The 13,901-nt window shown below is 49.1% G+C and overlaps 1 protein-coding gene across 1 annotated transcript in view; it reads left to right on the top strand.

Moving 5' to 3' along the window:
* The window catches only part of LOC137431901 (uncharacterized), a 351,683-nt gene that overhangs the window by 262,176 nt on the left and 75,606 nt on the right, over positions 1-13,901 (top strand). The gene's annotated exons all lie outside the window — the stretch shown is intronic.

The following is a 13,901-nucleotide window of genomic DNA, read 5'->3' as shown; positions in this document are numbered from 1 at the left end:
CCCCGAGCAATCAACAACAAACAACCATCAACAATTCCCAATCCACAATCAATTCCCTATATGATTAAGATGGCCATCTTATATATGTGTGTCCACTTCTGTACTCACGACCCCCTTTTGGTCTCTGCCCCTCACAATGTCTCTGGGCCCCTCCTGACCGAGATGCTGGTCGGCGTCGCCGCACTCGGGCGGTTGAACGAACCCCGGGTGGACGTTTTTCCACCGGGCAGGTATCGTACCAGGCACCGCGGCTGCAGCCCCTCGTGGCCACGCGAAGCGGGTACGGTGAAGCAAGCCAAAAGCCCCACGCCGCTTGCAAGGCGTGTTAGGCCCCAACGTGCGACCCGTACGCGTCTGTTTGGACGGTGCCGTGAACGGTGCCAGACGCGGGGTCGATGCACGGCCCCACGTCAACTTGACGTCTCCACCGGGTAGGTACACGTCCCGGTAACTCCTCTCGCCAGCCGGGCTTCGGAACGCCGCTTTTCCACGCAGCGCAAGGTCGATCCCACCTTTCGTCGGAGCGGGGCGAGGAAGAAGAAGAATACTCGTCGCTTTTCTTCCTCGTGTCTTTTTCTCTTCCGTTTCCGGTCACTTCCGTTTCCGGACACTTTTTCAGAAGGGCTCCTGACCCTCCAACCACAACAACCCTTAATCTACTACACACGGATAAGCAAAGACCTGAATGGTAATTTACATACATTCACATAAATATGTAACACTCCCCCCCTTCAAGAAAGAAAGTTTGAACCCAGCGAAAACTTTCTTTGCCGGCCAATTTGGAGAAACCAACCAGATAACTCAACCCCCCCCAGATTAACTCAATCTGGACAAAGCGTCCGCCACGACATTGTCCCGGCCCCGTACATGTTCAATTTCCAAGTTGAACCCCTGCAAAGCCAAACTCCATCTCATCAACCTCTGATTTTTATTTTTCATTCTTTGAATGAAGGTTAAGGGGTTGTGATCCGTAAAGACCTTTATGGGAAAGGACGTGATTCCTAAATACACCTCATAATGTTGAAGCCCTAGCAGGAGAGCCAGGGTCTCTTTCTCCACGGTGGCATAATTTGCCTGATGTTTATTTAACTTTTTGGAGTAGTAGCACACGGGGTGGTCCACCCCATCCTCATCTTCCTGTAACAAGACCGCTCCAGCCCCCACATCGCTTGCATCTACGGCCAACTTGAAAGGTGCTTGAAAGTCCGGAGCGGTTAGGACCGGAGAGCTCATTAGTATCACTTTGACATGGGCAAAGGCCGCCTGACATTTGCCATCCCAAACGAATGGGGTCTCCTTTCTCAACAAACTCGTTAAAGGGGCTACCACATCCGAAAAATTCTTACAGAACCGCCGGTACCACCCCGCCATACCTAAGAATCTCATCAGCTCTTTCTTCCCCTTTGGGACTTGGAAGCGATCGATAGCTTCTACCTTGGCGGTCACTGGTTGTACTTGACCCTGCCCTACTACATGGCCGAGGAACACTACCTGTGCTCTTACAAACTCACTCTTGGCTAAGTTGATGGTCAGACCTGCCTCGGACATCGTCTGAAAAAATGCATGGATTTGCTTAATGTGGTCTTCCATGGTCATGGTGTGGATGATTACATCATCCAGATATGCCTCCACCCCCTCCAGGTCTGCAATGAGCCTATTAATCAGTCGTTGAAATGTAGCCGGCCCATTCTTCAACCCAAAAGGGAGGACCTTGTACTGATATAACCCATTCGGAGTGACCAAAGCTGAGATTTCTTTGGCTCTATCGGTAAGAGGGATCTGCCAATACCCTTTCAGCAAGTCAAATTTGGTAACAAATTTAGCTGGGCCTATTCGATCAATACAGTCGTCAATCCTCGGGAGCGGATAGGAGTCGGTCTTGGTCACTGCATTCACCCGTTTTAAATCTGTACAACACCGGAAGCTGCCATCGGGTTTCGGAACCAACACACATGGGGAGCTCCATTCACTGTTGCTTGGTTCGATGATGTCATTGTCCAACATATATTGCATCTCCTTCCGAAGATACTCCATCTTCACCGGGTTCATCCGATAGGGGTGTTGTTTCACTGGAGTGGCCTCCCCCACCTCGATATCATGATATACTAAGTCCGTACGACCAGGTACATCTGTGAACAAATGTTTAAATTCGAACATTAGGCTGGACAGTTGTCCTTGCTGTTCCCTTGTTAAATGACCTAACTTCTCATCCAAATGACTCAACACTTCGGTGTTCGTCAATTTGGGGCAGGCCTGGTCATCCAAGTTATCAAACTTCACACCGGCGTTTCCGTCCATTTTCACCGGTACGACAGGTGAGACAGGAACTACGTCTTCCACCGGTTCCCTCTCATGATATTTCTTCAGTCGGTTGACATGACACAACTGTCGCTTTTTCCGTCGGTCGGGAGTGGTCACCACGTAGTCTGTCTCATTCACCCTCTCCTCCACTGCATAAGGACCGAAATATCTAGCCTGGAGGGGCTGACCTGGAACGGGCAGCAATACTAACACCCGGTCCTGAGGACTGAAATTCCTTATCTGCGAGGTCTTGTCATGTCTCTCCTTCATTTTCCCCTGGGCCCTTCTCAAGTTCCGTCGTGCCACCTCACATGCCTTTGCCAATCGGTGTTTCACTGTGGACACATACTCCACCATCGGTGTCCGGGACTCCTGTAGTAACCACTGTTCTTTCACCAATTTCAACGGTCCCCGCACTGCGTGTCCAAACACCAGTTCAAACGGACTGAATCCCAAGGAATCCTGCACGGACTCCCTCGCCGCAAACAACAATAGGGGTATCCCTTCATCCCAATCCTTGGCACATTCAAAACAATACGTTCGGATCATATTCTTTAAAGTCTGGTGAAACCTTTCCAGGGCCCCTTGGCTCTCGGGATGGTAGGCGCTGGATCTTACTTGTTCCACCCCCAACAGGTGTACCACTTGCTGGAACAGTGTGGACATGAAATTGGAACCCTGATCCGATTGGATGATCTTAGGTAGACCAACCCAAGTGAAAAATTTAATCAAGGCCTTTGCAATAACTGCCGCCGTTATTTTCCTCAGAGGCACTGCCTCGGGGAACCTGGTGGATGCGCACATGATGGTCAGTAAGTATTGATGTCCAGCTTTGGTTTTGGGTAAAGGGCCCACACAGTCCACAATGACTCGGCTGAATGGCTCTTCAAAAGCTGGAATTGGCTTTAACGGGGCGGGTGGGATTTTTTGATTCGGCTTTCCCACCAGCTGACAAGAATGGCAGGACTTGCAGAACTTCGCCACATCCCGTCGCAATCCCGGCCAGAAAAAATGTACCAATATCCGGTCACAGGTCTTGTTCACTCCCAGGTGCCCGGCCCAAGGGGTCTCATGTGCCAAACTCAAGATCTCCTTCCGGTACAGCGGTGGCACCACAATCTGATAGTGAACTTTCCACTCATCGTCTGCGGGCACCTCCGGGGGCCTCCATTTCCTCATTAGGGTTTCCCCCTTCATGAAATACCCCACAGGTATCTTCGTAGCCTCTTCTTCCGTAACGGCTTTCTCAATTAACCTCTGGATCTCCGAGTCTTCGTGTTGTTCTTCCACTAGTCTCCTTCGGACCAGCGCGGTTTGCTCCACTTCGTTCCCCGCGGTCTCCGACGGACACTCCACGTCCCCTTGCGTTCCAGACGCTACCATTTCTCGAACTTCCTGGGAATCCCTCCCCTGGTTATTTCCCTTTTCCGAGTTGTCTTCCCGTACCTCTAAGGGTTCTAACTCCCCCTCTCTTTCTTCCTCCTTCTCTTCCGCGTGCTTTCTACCCATAGCCCGAGTCACTGCACAGGATGGAAAGATCCCCGGAATCTCCATCTCTAACCGAGTGGTGTTATTTTTCTTACTGGGCTTGTCCACCATTATTGGATTACCCGAAACTCGCCCCCCGGCCAAATCATTCCCGATAATAAAAGAGATTCCCTCCACAGGAAGGGTGGCTTGTAAGCCTACGGTGACCGGCCCTGATACCAACTCAGAACTCAACTGGATGACATGAAGCGGAGCTTTAACATAGCCCCCGACCCCCTGTAAAAGCACACTAACCCCAGTTGCCGTCTTCTCCGACAATGGCAAAATGCCCTCCAGCATCAACGATTGGTGGGCTCCTGTGTCCCTCAATACCCTAACTGGCTTCTGGTTACTCGGGTCGCCATCCAGCGACACGAACCCCTCTGAAATGAAATGTTTGTAGCCCTCCTGAACAAGGTTCTCCCGGGACGCCGTACCTTTGACAGGGGAATCTTCCCCCAGCTCTGCTCTCCAAGAATGATTTCTCACACTTGCCAGTGCATTCGGAGTCGCACTAGACTGATTCCGTTCCGGGTTCTCCCTTTTCCGGAGGTAACATTGGGACATCAAGTGTCCAGTTTTATGGCAAAAAGCACAAGTAGGCCCGGGGGAGAACCTCGGGGTCGGCCTTGAGCCCCCCGAAAAATAAGTTTGTCTTGGGCCCGTAGCCCTCTGATTTCTAACAGTTGGGGTATCATAGTTGTCCCCATAATCATCTCGAGGCCGCCGCCAGGTAAGGTCGTTCTCCGCACCGGGTGTTCCATAACTCCCCTGCTGAAGTCTAGGCGAGGAGTTAGGTTTGTGGACCCCTATTCGGTGGGTTAAGGCATAATCATCCGCCATGGTGGCTGCGTCCCACAACTTTGGTACTTTCTTTTCCTGCAGGTACACTTTGATGTCCTCATGGACACACTGCTGGAATTCCTCCACCAGGATCAAGTCACGCAATGTTTCGAAGTCTTTCCCGACTCCTTTTGACTCACACCACCGATCAAACATGTTTTCTTTCACTCTGGCAAACTCCACATGGGTCTCACTCTCCCTCTTCCTGGCATTCCTGAATTTTTGCCTGTAAGCTTCCGGAACCAACTCATAGGCCTTGAGGATGTGCCTCTTCAGTACCTCATAATCTGCACATTGGTCCATTGGTAGCGCCGAATAAATCTCTTGAGCTTTCCCCACCAGCACACTTTGCACTAGTATGGTCCAGGCCTCCTCCGGCCAGTTTAATTGTCGAGCCACTTTCTCAAAGTGTGGAAAAAATTTCGCGACTTCCTTTTCACTGAACGGTGGAACCAGCCTCACATGTCTGCCCACATCCCAGGTTTTCTGGTTAGGTGTCGACCCCGTCAGCAAGGGTGGTGCCTCTCCCCGTTCTCTCATTAACTCCAGCTCCTTGAATTTAATTTCTTGCTGAAGCTCCATGTCACGTTCCTTTAATTCCCTTTCTGCTTTTCTCTCCTCTGCTTCGAGGTCCCTTGCAGCTCTCCTCTCCTCTGCTTTTCTCCCTTCTAACCTTTCCTGGAGTTCTCGTTCCACTCTCCTTTCCTCTGCTTGTTTCTCTTCTCTCCTCTCTTCTGCTTTCCTTTCTGCTTCTGCTCTTTCTTTTTCTGCTTTCCTTTCTTCTTCTGCTCTTTCCTTTTCTGCTTTCCTTTCTTCTTCTGCTCTTTCCTTTTCTGCTTTCCTTTCTTCTTCTGCTCTTTCCTTTTCTGCTTTCCTTTTTTCTTCTGCTAACCTTTCCTGGAGTTCTCGTTCCACTCTCCTTTCCTCTGCTTGTTTCTCTTCTCTCCTCTCTTCTGCTTTCCTTTCTTCTTCTTTAATCCGTTCCTGGCTCCGTAATTGCAACTCCAGTTTCCGGAGCTCAACGTCTTCTGGTTCTTCGGGTAGCCACTCCCAGGCTAACTCGTCCCATGTTCCTAATCCCACCATAGATTGTATCACCGTGGCCTGCAACTCTGCCTTCCTCAAATTAGTTCGGACCTCCAAGTTAAAATGTTTGGCCAATTTCAAGAGGTCCGACTTTAGTAACGCTCGGAACTGTGCCTCACTCGGTGTTACCGCAAAGTTCTGTGCCACAAACGCCATGGTGACTATCGTTAACACCTGTTAACCTTCACCCAAGACTTTACCCCAATTTCCCCGAAAATTTTCCAATTAATACTTAATTAATAAATTTTAATTAATAAAAATTTTATTTTATTATTTTATACAAATACACTTTTAGATCCCGGACGTAGACCCAATTGCGAATCTGCAAATCATAATTTGGACGAGCCCCCAATTCTGTTACGTGGTCCCCTCGGTGACTACCTGGTCTCGGTGACCCCCGGACCGTGAGAGGACCTTCGCCAGCAAGTAGTATTATATATATGCACTTTCGCAACGCAATCCCTATGAATTCCACCCCAAGAGACACTGATGTGCAATGATATATTTCCAGGGTAAGTATATCATACGATTTCAATGATACAAGCACGGATATTCCCCGAGCAATCAACAACAAACAACCATCAACAATTCCCAATCCACAATCAATTCCCTATATGATTAAGATGGCCATCTTATATATGTGTGTCCACTTCTGTACTCACGACCCCCTTTTGGTCTCTGCCCCTCACAATGTCTCTGGGCCCCTCCTGACCGAGATGCTGGTCGGCGTCGCCGCACTCGGGCGGTTGAACGAACCCCGGGTGGACGTTTTTCCACCGGGCAGGTATCGTACCAGGCACCGCGGCTGCAGCCCCTCGTGGCCACGCGAAGCGGGTACGGTAAAGCAAGCCAAAAGCCCCACGCCGCTTGCAAGGCGTGTTAGGCCCCAACGTGCGACCCGTACGCGTCTGTTTGGACGGTGCCGTGAACGGTGCCAGACGCGGGGTCGATGCACGGCCCCACGTCAACTTGACGTCTCCACCGGGTAGGTACACGTCCCGGTAACTCCTCTCGCCAGCCGGGCTTCGGAACGCCGCTTTTCCACGCAGCGCAAGGTCGATCCCACCTTTCGTCGGAGCGGGGCGAGGAAGAAGAAGAATACTCGTCGCTTTTCTTCCTCGTGTCTTTTTCTCTTCCGTTTCCGGTCACTTCCGTTTCCGGACACTTTTTCAGAAGGGCTCCTGACCCTCCAACCACAACAACCCTTAATCTACTACACACGGATAAGCAAAGACCTGAATGGTAATTTACATACATTCACATAAATATGTAACACCTCCCCTCCAAATCATCCCCATCACCCATCTCTTTCAAATCTTCCCCCTTGCCCCTCCAAATCTTCCCCATCACCCATCCCTTTCAAATCTCCCTCCTCGCTCCTCCCCTCCTAGACTCCCCTCTCACCCCTCCTCCTCAAAGCGTCCTCCCCGCTTCTTCCCCCTTCCAACTATCACCTTCATCTCCCTCAACCTTCTGCCTCACTCTTCCCCCTCCTCAAATAACACCTCACTGCGCCTCACCCAATCACCATCAAACCTTTTGTCCGCCCCATTCTTCCCTTTCTCCAAGCTATTCTGAAATCTCTGACACACCTTCAACAGCTCTCCCTACCTCTTCCTCCTCTTCCACATCTTACCCTACCGCTCCCCCCCCTGTTCTGTATCCGGTGCTCCCCCTTCCTCTTCTTTAACAGTATGGACCTCAAACATCCGGGGCCTTCACTCAAACTTGAGTGATCTCTCCATACAGGTTGCTTCTGACAAACCAGATGTGATCTGCTCAACAGAAACTTTCCTCCTTCATGATGTCTCTGATTCCTTGATATCTCTCCCAGGTTACTCCCTCCTCCGGTATGATAGAACTGAGCCTCGTCCTGGAGGTGGGGTTGCTATCTTTATTTAAAAAACTCTCTTCCTCACTCGCCCTGCACTGCCCTCTCTCCACCTCACCCCCAGGAATACCTTTGGCTACGGCTTCCCCTTCGCTCCCACCTTTTGTTCATATGTGTGTTGTACGGTCCACCAAACAGTGATGACTCCATCTACATCTCGCTGTCTGATAATATGGACCAACTTCTATCTACCCATCCCAACTCTCTCTTCCTCATATGTGGTGATTTCAATTGTCACCATGCCAGTTGGCTGGGTGTGGGTACCTCTCTCACCAGCCATGGCTCTTCAGCAAAGGACTTCTGTGACTCACTGGGACTGACACAATCTTTCAATTTCCCGACCCGGATCTCAGTCAACGGAGCATCCTCTCTTCTGGACTTGGTTATGACGAACTTCCCTGAAAATGTCTGCTGCTCTTCTTCTGCTCCAATCGGCTCATCTGATCATGTGCTTGTTAAAGTGGACATCTCTCTGACCATTCTCAGACAGCCTCCTCAGCGTCGACAAGTCTGGCATTTCACTCAGGCCAACTGGCACGGTCTTCAAGCAGCCATCAATCATATGGACTGGTCTCCCATCTCTACCGCCTCTGACATCAACTCATCCTGGGAATTCTTCCAAAGTAAATTGCTCTCTCTCATGCACAGATTTATCCCATCTCGTCTTCAGTTGTCATACCCTTCCTCCCGTCCATGGTACACGGAATCTTGTGGTGAGGCTATTGCCCAGAAACAACTTGCTTTCGTCTCCTGGAAAGCAAATCCAACGGAAGGAAATCTCATTTCCTTTCACAAAGCCCGAAACAAGTGTGTGTCCACCCTCAGGAGAGCCAGGAAACAATATCTCTCTGTTCTCAGGACCGAACTCTCTTTTCTGTCTCCCTCTTCCAAATCCTGGTGGCGTCTGGTCAAATCTGTTTCTGGTGTTTGTTCCCCCTCCATCCCCTCCCTCACCTCAAACGGCCACACGGCTGACTCTGCACATGAAAAAGCTGAATGCCTCAACTCTGTGTTTGCCTCTAAATCTTGTGTCCCAAACCCATCCCTCTCTGTACCCACCGTACCCAGTCATACCCAGCTGCTCCTGGACTCTGTGTCCTTTCCTCCTGACAAGGTGGAAAAGTTTCTGTCAACCCTCGACTCTGAATCTGCAACTCGACCTGACGGCATCAGCCCACGGGTCCTAAAATCCTGTTCTTCCGCTCTTTCACTCCCTCTCTCTGTTCTCTTCACCCTCTCTTTTGCTCAAGGTCATCCGCCATCTGCTTGGAAACTGCCAACATCACCGCTTTGCACAAAAAGGTGCAAAAACAGATCCCAGCAACTACAGACCAATCAGCCTTATCCCAATTATCAGAAAAGTCATGGAATCCATCATTGCTCCAGATATGAAATCTTTCCTCTTCTCCAATGGCTTGATCTCTGATCATCAATTTGGTTTCAGACCTGGTCACTCTACTCTGGACATGCTGCTTCTGCTTTCTCAACAATGGATGGAGGTCCTCAATGCCAAACAGGAAATTAGAGCTGTCTCCCTTGACATATCACGTGCCTTTGATACGGTCTGGCACCCCGCTCTGCTCACCAAACTCTCCTCTTTTGGTATCCATGGAAATCTCCACGCATGGCTGGCGGGCGGACTTCCTCTCTAGTCGTAGTTAACGTGTGGCCCTGAATGGGTTTCTCTCATCTCCTCTTCCTGTTCAGGTTGGAGTTCCCCAAGGTAGTGTTCTGGGCCCTGTGCTTTTTCTGGTCTTCATCAATGATCTCTCTGACTCTCTTGAAAATCCCCTCTATCTCTTTGCTGATGACTCTACTCTCTGTCACTCCATTCTTCATCCCTCAGATCGGCAGTCTGCAGCCTCCTCACTCTCTGCAGACCTGGACAAAATCACAGACTGGGCAAACAAGTGGAACATGTCTTTCAATCCTGACAAATCTCACACCCTTACGATGTCTCTCCGAAAAGACCGACTGGACAACCCTCCCATCCACTTTCTGAATAATCCTCTCCAAGAAGTTCTGTCACTCAAGCTTTTGAGTCTCACTATCTGCCATGATCTTTCCTGGGAAAACCACATTTCAAATCTGGCCTCCAAAGCCAGTCGCCGACTGGGCATCCTCCGTCGTGCGAAGTCCTTCCTTGGCACACCTGAGCTCCTCACCACATACAAGGCTTTCATCCACACCTCAATGGAATACTGCTCTCCCCTCTGGGCTGGTGCTCCTGCCTCACACCTAGCTCGTCTTCACGCTGTTGAAACCAAAGCATTCAGAATCATTGGAATCTCCCGCGATGAAGCTAACTCCAAGGGCCTCTCACTCACTCACCGCAGGCAGGATGGTGGTCTTTCCGTCTTCTTCCGACTCCTCTCTGGCCTTGCCCCCCCAGCTCTCTCTGGGCTCTGTCCCGCAAATATTCCTACAGGTCGCACAAGATTTGCCTGCAACCCTCTTATGGTTAAACTGCCAAAATCAAGACTCTCTGCTCACCTTCACTCCTTCATTACTCTTTTCCCCCGCCTCTGGAACAAACTCCCTCACTCTCTTCAATCCCACTCCACCCTCCAGGTCTTTAAAACAGCTGTTCACCACCATCTCTTATCTTCCCCCATCCAAAACCTTGATCTTTTCTACCCCCGCTAATTTCACCCCAATTCCACTTTTTTGAAATACCAACTTCTGTCCTGGAAGTCCTTGGTGTCCTTGTGTTTTATACTTCTCCCACCCCCCCCCCCCTTCCCACACCTCCTCCCCCCAAGCCCTCTCCCTCCCACACATCTCCCTGCTCTCAAATGTTGTGTTTGTGTGCTTCCCCTTCTCTCCCCATCTTGTCTTCCACTCCCTCTTTTTATATATTTTGTTTGTCTGGTTGATTTGTTTGTGAAGTAAATGTTAGCTCTTTCACGAGCCTCGATTCAGTATACAAAAAAAAAAGAAAAAAAGAAAAGGGATTGAGGACTTGGGGGTTGGGAGGAGGGATTGAGGACTTGGGGGTTGGGAAGAGGGATTGAGGACTTGGTGGTTGGGAAGAGGGACTGAGGACTTGGGGGTTGGGAAGAGGGATTGAGGTCTTGGGGGTTGGGAAGAGTGATTGAGGACTTGGGGGTTGGGAAGAGGGATTGAGGTCTTGGAGGTTGGGAAGAGGGATTGAGGACTTGGGGGTTGGGGAGAGGGATTGAGGACTTGAAAAAGAAATGGGGAGGAGAGTACTGGGATTTGGGAATGGTCATGGGGAGAGAGGGGACAGAGAGTTGGGAGAGAGAGAGAGAGAGAGAGAGAGAGAGAGAGAGAGAGAGCTTGAGGCATTGGGAATGGAGCTTGAGGACCTGGGATTGGAGGGGGATGGTTGAGGACTTTAACAAGAAAGGGGGAGAGAGCAGACAGGAAGTTGAGAATAGTCAGAGGCAGAGAGGGGGCAGAGACGGGCAGAGAGGGGAAAGAGAGTTGGGAGAGGGAGAGAGCTTGAGGCATTGGGAATGAGGGTTGAGGACCTGGGATTGGAGCGGGATGGTTGAGGAGCACACAGGTAGCTTTTGAGGAGAGCATACAGAGGTAGCTTTTGAAGAACATACAGCGGTAGCTTTTGAGGAGCACACAGAGATAGCTTTTGAAGAGCACACAGAGGTAGCTTTTGAGGATCACACAGAGGTAGCCTTTGAGGAGCACACAGAGGTATCTTTTGAGGAGCACACAGAGGTATCTTTTGAGGAGCACACAGAGGTATCTTTTGAGGAATACACAGAGGTAGCTTTTGAGGAGTACACAGAGGTATCTTTTGAGGAACACACAGAGGTAGCTTTTGAGGAGCACACAGAGGTATCTTTTGAGGAGTACACAGAGGTAGCTTTTGAGCAGCACACAGAGGTATCTTTTGAAGAGCACACAGAGGTATCTTTTGAGGAGCACACAGAGGTATCTTTTGAGGAGCACACAGAGGTATCTTTTGAGGAGTACACAGAGGTAGATTTTGAGGAGGACACAGAGGTATCTTTTGAGGGGCACACAGAGGTATCTTTTGAGGAGCACACAGAGGTATCTTTTGAGGAGCACACAGAGGTATCTTTTGAGGAGCACACAGAGGTATATTTTGTGGAGCATACAGAGGTATATTTTGAGGAGCACACAGAGGTATCTTTTGAGCAGTACACAGAGGTATCTTTTGAGCAGTATACAGGTATCTTTTGAGGAGCACACAGAGGTAGCTTTTGAGCAGTACACAGAGGTATCTTTTGAAGAGTACACAGAGGTATCTTTTGAAGACTACACAGAGGTATCTTTTGAGGAGCACACAGAGGTATCTTTTGAGCAGTACACAGAGGTATCTTTTGAGGAGCACACAGAGGTATATTTTGAGGAGCACACAGAGGTCGCTTTTGATAAGCACACAGAGGTATCTTTTGAGCAGTACACAGAGGTAGCTTTTGAGGTGCACACAGAGGTATCTTTTGAGCAGTATACAGAGGTATCTTTTGAGTAGTACACAGGTATCTTTTGAGGAGCACACAGAGGTAGCTTTTGAGCAGTACACAGAGGTATCTTTTGAAGAGTACACAGAGGTATCTTTTGAGGAGCACACAGAGGTATCTTTTGAGCAGTACACAGAGGTATCTTTTGAGCAGTACAAAGGTATCTTTTGAGGAGCACACAGAGGTAGCTTTTGAGCAGTACACAGAGGTATCTTTTGAAGAGTACACAGAGGTATCTTTTGAGGAGCACACAGAGGTATCTTTTGAGAAGCACACAGAGGTATCTTTTGAGGAGCACACAGAGGTATCTTTTGAGGAGCACACAGAGGTATCTTTTGAGGAGCACACAGAGGTATCTTTTGAGCAGTACACAGAGATAGCTTTTGAGGAGCACACAGAGGTATCTTTTGAGGAGCACACAGAGGTATCTTTTGAGGAGCACACAGAGGTATCTTTTGAGCAGTACACAGAGGTAACTTTTGAGGAAGCACACAGAGGTATCTTTTGAGCAGTACACAGAGGTATCTTTTGAGGAGCACACAGAGGTATCTTTTGAGGAGCACACAGGGGTATCTTTTGAGGAGCACACAGAGGTATCTTTTGAGCAGTACACAGAGGTAACTTTTGAGGAAGCACACAGAGGTATCTTTTGAGCAGTACACAGAGGTATCTTTTGAGCAGTACACAGAGGTATCTTTTGAAGAGTACACAGAGGTATCTTTTGAGCAGTACACAGAGGTATCTTTTGAGGAGCACACAGAGGTAGCTTTTGAGCAGTACACAGAGGTATATTTTGAGGAGCACACAGAGGTATATTTTGAGGAGCACACAGAGGTATCTTTTGAGGAGCACACAGAGGTATCTTTTGAGCAGTACACAGAGGTAACTTTTGAGGAAGCACACAGAGGTATCTTTTGAGCAGTACACAGAGGTATCTTTTGAGGAGCACACAGAGGTATCTTTTGAGGAGCACACAGAGGTATCTTTTGAGGAGCACACAGAGGTATCTTTTGAGCAGTACACAGAGGTAACTTTTGAGGAAGCACACAGAGGTATCTTTTGAGCAGTACACAGAGGTATCTTTTGAGCAGTACACAGAGGTATCTTTTGAAGAGTACACAGAGGTATCTTTTGAGCAGTACACAGAGGTATCTTTTGAGGAGCACACAGAGGTAGCTTTTGAGCAGTACACAGAGGTATATTTTGAGGAGCACACAGAGGTATATTTTGAGGAGCACACAGAGGTATCTTTTGAAGAGTACACAGAGGTATCTTTTGGGGAGCACACAGAGGTAACTTTTGAAGACTACACAGAGGTAGCTTTTGAGGAGCACACATAGGTATCTTTTGAGAAGCACACAGAGGTAGCTTTTGAGGATCACACAGAGGTAGCCTTTGAGGAGCACAAAGAGGTAGCTTTTGAAGAGCACACAGAGGTATCTTTTGAGGAGCACACAGAGGTATCTTTTGAGGAGCACACAGAGGTATCTTTTGAGGAGTACACAGAGGTAGCTTTTGAGGAGTACACAGATGTATCTTTTGAGGAGCACACAGAGGTAGCTTTTGAGGAGCACACAGAGGTATCTTTTGGGGAGTACACAGAGGTAGCTTTTGAGGAGCACACAGAGGTATCTTTTGAAGAGCACACAGAGGTATCTTTTGAGGAGCACACAGAGGTATCTTTTGAGCAGTACACAGAGGTAACTTTTGAGGAAGCACACAGAGGTATCTTTTGAGCAGTACACAGAGGTATCTTTTGAGGAGCACACAGAGGTATCTTTTGA

Source organism: Myxine glutinosa, chromosome 7, assembly GCF_964187855.1.
Source record: "Myxine glutinosa chromosome 7, kmMyxGlut1.1, whole genome shotgun sequence".
Taxonomy (NCBI): domain Eukaryota; kingdom Metazoa; phylum Chordata; class Myxini; order Myxiniformes; family Myxinidae; genus Myxine; species Myxine glutinosa.
The sequence above is the reverse complement of the archived record's forward strand: the minus strand, read 5'-3'. Positions and strand labels throughout refer to the sequence as shown.